Raw genomic sequence first — 7943 nt, forward strand, 5'->3', positions numbered from 1 at the left:
AAAAATCTTTCGGCTTCCCTAGCCTTTATTCTCAATTGTTCCATTGTTTTCACATCTGCAGCCAACAACATTTCTCCTAACTTATCCTTCGCATTATTTCGAATAACGTCTACTAATTTTCTGCTATCGAATGGTTCTTTCATGCGATCATTGATCTTAACAATGGCATTATAAAACTCATCGAACGACTCTTTATATCCCTGCTTGCGAGTGAGCAACCGCATATAAATTTCTACATCACTTTCCGGGCGTTCAAACTCTTTACGCATCTCAGATTTCACTTCTGCAAGTTTCGCATCTGGTCTCTTACGTAAATACCTCCAAAACCACTCGTTAGCTTTACCATTGAGTAATGACTGAAAATAAGGTTTTATTTGCTCATCTGTATACCCTGACGAAACCTGCAAATAATCCACTTGAAATAAAAAATCGGAGATATTGCTAGTGCCATCGTATTTAATATGCCATGTATCTATACGGCACCTAACTGAAGCATTTGAGTTATTTAATGATAAAGCATTAAATTCCCTTTGCAGCGGAGAAGTAAATTGCTGTGCGAAATGTTCACCTACAGACGTTTGCGGATTGCTTTTCGCAAAATTGTCTAACCGCTGATTTACACTATCCATAAATTGTTTCATTTGCTCAAAAACACGCATTTGGTTATCGAGTAGACTCCTTTCCACCCTATCAGCGAAATCATCACGTTCAAACCTACCAGGACCCTGGACTGTGTTAGAAGTTCCTGCTCCAGGAGGGACAACCTGTTCTGTCCGGGCAGGATCTATTCCATTTTCAAAAGTTTTATTCACTAAGTCTACTTCTGACTGTACACTTTGGTTCGCCTCCGAAGGTTCTACTGAACCATTAACATTAGACATGTCGGCACTATAATCCGAAATAATTGAGTTTAATTCTCTGGAAAAATCTACCGATTGATCTAAATTAAACCTATCTATGGTGTTGTTAAAACGCCGTACAAAACTTTCGAACCTAGCTTCTGATATAGCTCGAAGATTTCCCCAACTACTGCCTAACAAACTTTTTTTCGGGTTGTTTTGGCTCATACTCTTGAGCTCTAAACCGACTCACAAAAGCTTTCTCTTGAATAAATTCAAGCTCTAATCTATTAAATGTTTGAAAACAAAGTATAAAAACTATTTCTATTTTGAACTCCAACAGCTTATCTGGATACCAGAACTTCAAAATTCTATCCAGTCGACTCAAACCAAAAAAAAATAAAAAATAAAAAAAAAACAATTCGATTTTTAAAATAATTTAACTTGGGTTAAAAAAACGAATTTTAATCAGGAAAATATAAATTTCACTTTTAAAATTGTATTTGGCTTTTCAAAAAAATAAAAATTTAATTAAATAATAAACTCTGTTTAATAAAAACTATATTTCAATTTCAGAAACTTTTCATAAATTGTTAAAGAGATGAGGGTGACTAAACTATAAAAGGACTGAAGACCGAAGAATGAGAAGATGCCGTAGTCTTCTGAGCCAAGATAAAAAAATTAAATAAACTAGTGGTAACTCTGAATCTAAAACTAATTTTGAAATTACTTTTATTAAATTAAATTTTCTTTTCCTTAGGACAACAACAGACAACTTTTCATCTGAGAAGACTCTAAGAAAAATAAAATAAAAGGATCTACTGAGAATCAGCTGAAAGGACTTTCGAGAACGCTCCCGCATTACGAGTCTTCTTCCAACCTACATCTCCAAGCAAGGGCTAAATTGTTCGGCTTTGTGAATACCTTAATAGATTTTCCACAGACTCAAACTGTTAAGCCTTTCTTGTATTTTAAATGTTTTTGGTGTGAATTACCATGTGGCAACGCGATACCGAAACCATACCATCAGTCATCGGGACTCACAGGCAGACATCACCAAATATTATAAAAACTAAGCAAAGTTAAAAAAAACTAAAAAAATCAAAAAATAAAAAAATTTAAATTTAAACTAAACTGCAATCAAATCTTGAAGTGGCTCAAAAATCTTGGCCTCACTATTTCGCAATAGTGGGCAACAATTGTTGAAATATGTTAAAATATGTTTACTGTATTCGTTCACACTCTATTTTTAATTTATAATCTAATACTTTTTATGTTTCTTATCAGAAAATATTTTCAATAAATTTATTATTCATTAATATTGTTTCAACAAAATAAGTCGTCTATTTTATTTTCTTGCTTTTGTTTGCGCTAAAGATATTTTAAATTCTACAGATTATGAGACTTATTGTGGAACAAAAGCAGAAATAGAATATAGATTTGTTTAAACAATATTAATTGCTAAGGTCCAGATTAACAGAAAATCGAAGCAGAATTTTGCACAAGAGAAATGGCAGAAGTTACATCCAAGTTTGCAAAACTCAATAATAGAAACTATGCAAATTGGAAATTCAAAACTGAACTTTTGTTGCTAAAGCAAAATTTGTGGAAGAAGGTAATCATTGGAAAAAGACCTGAAGAAAGAAAAGGGGCAACTGGTATTGTCGAAAATCAAAAAGATATCGATGAATGGGATCAGTTGGACGATGAGGCAAGGGGAACGATTGGATTGTCGGTTGAAGACGATCAACTACCACATATTCGTTCGAAAAGAACAGCCAAAGAATCATGGGACGCATTAAAAGAATATCACGAGAAGAATACTCTGTCAAATAGAGTATTTTTAATGCGATCCATATGTTCTTTGAAACTCGAAGAAGGTGGTGATGTAAAAGCTCATATTAACAAAATGCAAGAGCTGTTTACAAAACTTCGTGACATTGGGGAAGAGACATTGTCTGATAAATGGAGTGCTGCAATGCTTTTAAGCAGTCTACCAAACAGCTATGATGCACTTATCACAACACTTGAAGCACGTAAAGAAGATGAGGTTACTTATGCGTTGGTTCAACAACGAGTAATAGCTGAATATGAACGACATTCCGAAGGGATAAATGATTCAGTCCTGAAAGTTGTGGGAAAAGTAAGCATTTGCTTTTTCTGCAAAAAGAAAGATCATTTCAAGAAAAACTGTCCAAAGTATAAAGAATGGTTAGAGAAGAAGTTCAAGGGCAAAATGAAGGTTTCAGCTGATAAAGTCAATAGCATTGAAGAAAAATCTTCATCAGGTAATTCGTATAAGGTCAATGAGCAAGATTTTCTTTTCACAGTTGGTCATTTGTCGCATGAATGGATAATTGACTCAGGTGCGACCAGACACGTTGTGAACCATAAGAATTTATTTACAAACTTCGATGAATCATACCAAAGTACAATAAAATTGGCGAATGGTGAAATAGCCCGAGTCGAAGGTATTGGTACTGGATTTCTAGAGTTTTGTAACGAACGTAATGAGATACATAAAGCGAAAATAACTGAAATTCTATTTGTTCCAAATTTGGTCGGCAATGTTTTGTCAGTTAAACGTCTTACAAACAATGGTATGCGCGTTGAATTTGACAATCGCATTGGTGAAATAAAGTACAAGGGTGAACAAATAGGGGTTGCAGACGCTGTTGGTGATTTGTATGTGTTACGCCAACCAAATGCAATTTGTGCTTTAAAACACAATGACAAATGCATACATACATGGCATCGAAAGATGGGTCACCGAAATCCAGAAGCCATTCGTTCTATGGAGTCAAAAGGCACGATTCAAGACTTGCAGATAATTGACTGTGGTTTAAATGAAACTTGTGACACATGCATGAAAGGGAAATTAACTAGAGTACCTTTTCCAAAGAAATCAAGAACAGAATATTCAGCAACATTAGATTTGGTCCATACGGATGTTTGTGGACCCATGCAAACAATGACATCAAGTGGCAAACGATATATCGTCACATTTATTGACGATTTTTCAAGTTTTACCGTTATTTGTTTGTTGGCTCACAAATCAGAAGTTGAACAGAAGCTGAAAGAGTTTGTTGCATTATGTGAAACGAAGTTTTTGAAGAAACCTAAAGTCATCCGTTCAGACAGAGGTGGTGAATACACGTCGAAGAGTTTGATTGAATACATGAAGTCAAAAGGTATTCAGACTCAATTGACTGCAGCGTACTGCCCGCAACAAAATGGTAAAGCGGAAAGAAAAAATCGTACGTTGATTGAGATGGCACGTTGCATGCTTATAGATGCTAATCTTCCATTCAGTTTCTGGGGTGAAGCAGTAACAACCGCCAATTTCATTCAAAATCGTATAATTACAAGAACTACAGATATGACACCATATGAACGATGGAACGGAACAAAACCAAGTACAGATGTTTTTCAAATATTTGGTTCAAAATGCTTTGTCCATATACCAGCAGAGAAGAGGCAGAAACTTGACAGTGTTGCAATCGAGATGATATTTTTAGGATACGATGAGCAGTCAAAAGCTTATAGATGCTATAATCCAATAACGAAAAAGATCACAATTAGTCGAGACGTCAAATTTAGTTCTTCGAAAATTACCAAAATTGATGACGAAAGTGAAGAATTTATCGAATTGAGCTCTATTCATAGATCAAGAAACTGTCAAGAGAAAACTTCAGATGATGGGCAAATACTACAGGAACCGGAACCAGATATTCAAAACACCAATCAAGACGTTCAACCAGATATTCAAAACAATAATCAAGACATTCAAGAACAGCCAATAGATAATGAGAGACCTGTTTTACAAGATTTACATCAACCAAGACGAGTTTCAGAGCGAATAAATAAGGGAATTCCACCAAAACGTTTTCAAAATGAAGCATGCGGAATATTTATGGCAAAAGAACTGATTGAACCAAAGACTTATACTGAAGCTATCGAGAGTGATGAAAAGGAGCATTGGCTCATTGCAATGCAGGAGGAGATTGAGTCTCACGAATCAAATGGGACATGGGAACTGGTCGATTTACCAAAAGGTAAAACAGCCATTGGAGGTAAATGGGTATTTAAAATAAAAACAAATTCAAGTGGTGAAATTGAAAGGTACAAAGCAAGGTATGTAGCGCAAGGTTATTCGCAAAAATATGGCGAAGATTATGATGAGGTCTTTGCACCTGTTGTGTTACACACCACATTCAGAACTTTACTTTCAGTAGCAGCAAAAAGAAAGATGATTGTTTACCACTTAGACGCTAAAACAGCTTTTCTGAATGGGAAGTTAAGTGAAACAATTTACATGCGACAACCAGAGGGATTCAAAAGTAACAATGAATCAAAAGTTTGCTTATTAAAGAAAAGCATTTACGGACTAAAGCAAGCCGCAAGATCATGGAACAATGCGTTACATGATGTGTTGATTGAAGGGAACTTTAATCAGAGCTACAATGATCCATGCATGTATTCAAAAATGATCGAAAACGACTACTGTTACATTATTGTCTATGTGGATGATATTATAGTGGTTTGTATGACAATTGATCAAATGAAGAAAATTGAAGGTATTCTCAAGTCAAAATTTAAAATGGAAAATCTGGGTGAAATTAAACATTATCTGGGTATGCAAGTTAGCAGAGACTCATATGGAAATTTCGAACTATGTCAATCAAATTATATCAAGAGAACTGCATCAGATTTTGGCCTGATAGATGCAAAGGAGGCTAAAACACCGTTAGAAGTTAACTATGGTAAAAGAGAACCGTCAACAGAACTCGAAAATAACACGAAATATAGAAAATTAATTGGGCGATTACTCTATTTGTCAGTTAACACGAGGCCTGACATTTCAGCAAGTGTCAGTATTTTGGCACAAAGGGTATCAAAACCAACTACAGATGATTGGAATCAACTTAAACGTGTGGTAAGGTATCTCAAAACCACACATCAATTGAAAATAAAACTCAGCAATATCCAGTCAAATCATTTATCACTGTTTGGTTACGCTGATGCTACATGGGCTGATGACCGAATAGATAGAAAGTCAAACAGTGGGAGAATCATATTCTTGAATGGAGGAACAGTTAGCTGGTCATGTCAAAAACAAAGTATGGTAGCAACGTCAACTTGTGAAGCAGAGTTTATATCAGTATCAGAGGCAGCAAAAGAAGTAAAATGGCTGAGGCAACTATTGATTGAGATGCATGAACAGATTGATTTGCCTACTATAATCTACGAAGACAATCAAGGATGTATTGAACTAGTACGTGACAGCAAGTTTTCATACAAAACGAAGCATATTGATACAAAATATAAGATGATTCGTGATCTTGCAAAGAAAAATATCATTCAATGTGAGTATTGTCAGACCGATGAAATGATTGCTGATTTACTAACTAAACCATTAAATGCAACAAAACATAAATATTTTCGTAATAAATGTAATATAGTATGAACGAGGAGGAGTGTTGAAATATGTTAAAATATGTTTACTGTATTCGTTCACACTCTATTTTTAATTTATAATCTAATACTTTTTATGTTTCTTATCAGAAAATATTTTCAATAAATTTATTATTCATTAATATTGTTTCAACAAAATAAGTCGTCTATTTTATTTTCTTGCTTTTGTTTGCGCTAAAGATATTTTAAATTCTACAACAATCACGTTGGGCGCCATTTTGTAACAGGTTTGTTTGGGTACCGAAGATCTTTGCTGGTATGCTGGTCGCTACTGTAGCTCGTCGGTGGGTGTGGTTCTTTGATCTTCAACCTTATTACAAAAAAATAAATATCATACCAGTCTAATGTATCTTTAGATGTTGAAGATACGCGAGACAATTTTCTCACCCTCCCTTCCATAGTCGCCGTACTCGCCTAGACGACCCTTAAAATTGGCATCTTCTTATCTTCAGTACTTCCTCCTACTTACTTTGTCCCCCTCATCTCTTTATGTTAAAACTTACTCCATCTTCATTCTTTTAACTTTTCAGATTTCATTTAAAGAAAAATAAATAGTTTTGCATTTCATTAAGATCATCATTTTATTCTAAGTTTATCCTTATCAAAATTATTTAATATTAATGCAAATTTCAATAATTTTAGTTATATTTTATTTGTATGCAATTTTATCGAAATTAAAGACAAATAATTTTATGATACTAAATCGAATTCAGTAAATACGTTTTTAGATTTGGTTCAAAGAAATAGTTATTAGCGATTATAACGTCTTCGTATTTATTATAAATTTTAGATTTTTATTCTTATTTTAGTTTTATGTTAATTCAATTAATTAATCATTAATCCCCTACCCACAAAACCCTTTTGAATAGCGTTATTATTTTAAGATAGATATAAGTATATAATTTAATATAAGTTTTATTTTTAATATATGTATTTTTTTATCAAACTCACCCTTTTATATCCTGATGAAGTGATCACAGCAGCAGAAGTTGACGTGAGGACTTTTGGTATTTTTAGTTCTTATTTCCACAATATATTAATATGTATATACTTAAAATTGTTCTTTAAAACACTATTCAAATGTATATATATCTTTAGACCCGGTTCGTGTTATAATTGTTTAAAACAACTTCTTTTGTTACCGTCACTGTTAGCGTATGGCCGATTCGAATTAGGTATTTTAATTATTTAAACTTTAAAATTTAAGTATCAACAAAAGCTTAATTACTTTGATTAAAAAAATTACTTTAATAAAAAAAAGCAATAAAAAAAAATTATTGGTTGGTTCCACACTGGAATTGAACTTGAGTTCTCTGGTACTATAGACTGCTAGTAGGGCGTATTAGCCACCTGAACTATAGTGGGTTCCTTCTGGGTTAACTTAATTTTCCTTGTAACTTCGTATAGTTTTCTTCTTGTAGGTTTCTTTATCAAGCCAATTTTTCTAGATATGGAATTGAGGCGGTCTATATAATTAAACAAAACCGCCTCAAATAAATTGATATTCAGTTTATATCAATTAACTATTTCTTTTGTTCTTAATCTAACTCTGCTTTGCTTTCGTTAGCACTTATGAAATTTATAAGTAAAGTATTATAAAAGTTAACACTTATAAAATTAACTTATGTA

The 7943-nt window shown here is 33.4% G+C and overlaps 1 long non-coding RNA gene across 1 annotated transcript; it reads left to right on the forward strand.

Moving 5' to 3' along the window:
- The first annotated feature begins 1213 nt into the window (after positions 1 to 1213).
- Positions 1214 to 1976, forward strand: LOC129911000 (uncharacterized). The gene is made up of 3 exons (XR_008771566.1): positions 1214 to 1338; positions 1416 to 1535; positions 1600 to 1976. It is a non-coding gene; the product is annotated as an uncharacterized LOC129911000 (long non-coding RNA).
- The last annotated feature ends 5967 nt before the right edge of the window (positions 1977 to 7943 follow it).

The sequence above is a fragment of the Episyrphus balteatus genome, chromosome 2 (genome assembly GCF_945859705.1).
Source record: "Episyrphus balteatus chromosome 2, idEpiBalt1.1, whole genome shotgun sequence".
NCBI lineage: Eukaryota > Metazoa > Arthropoda > Insecta > Diptera > Syrphidae > Episyrphus > Episyrphus balteatus.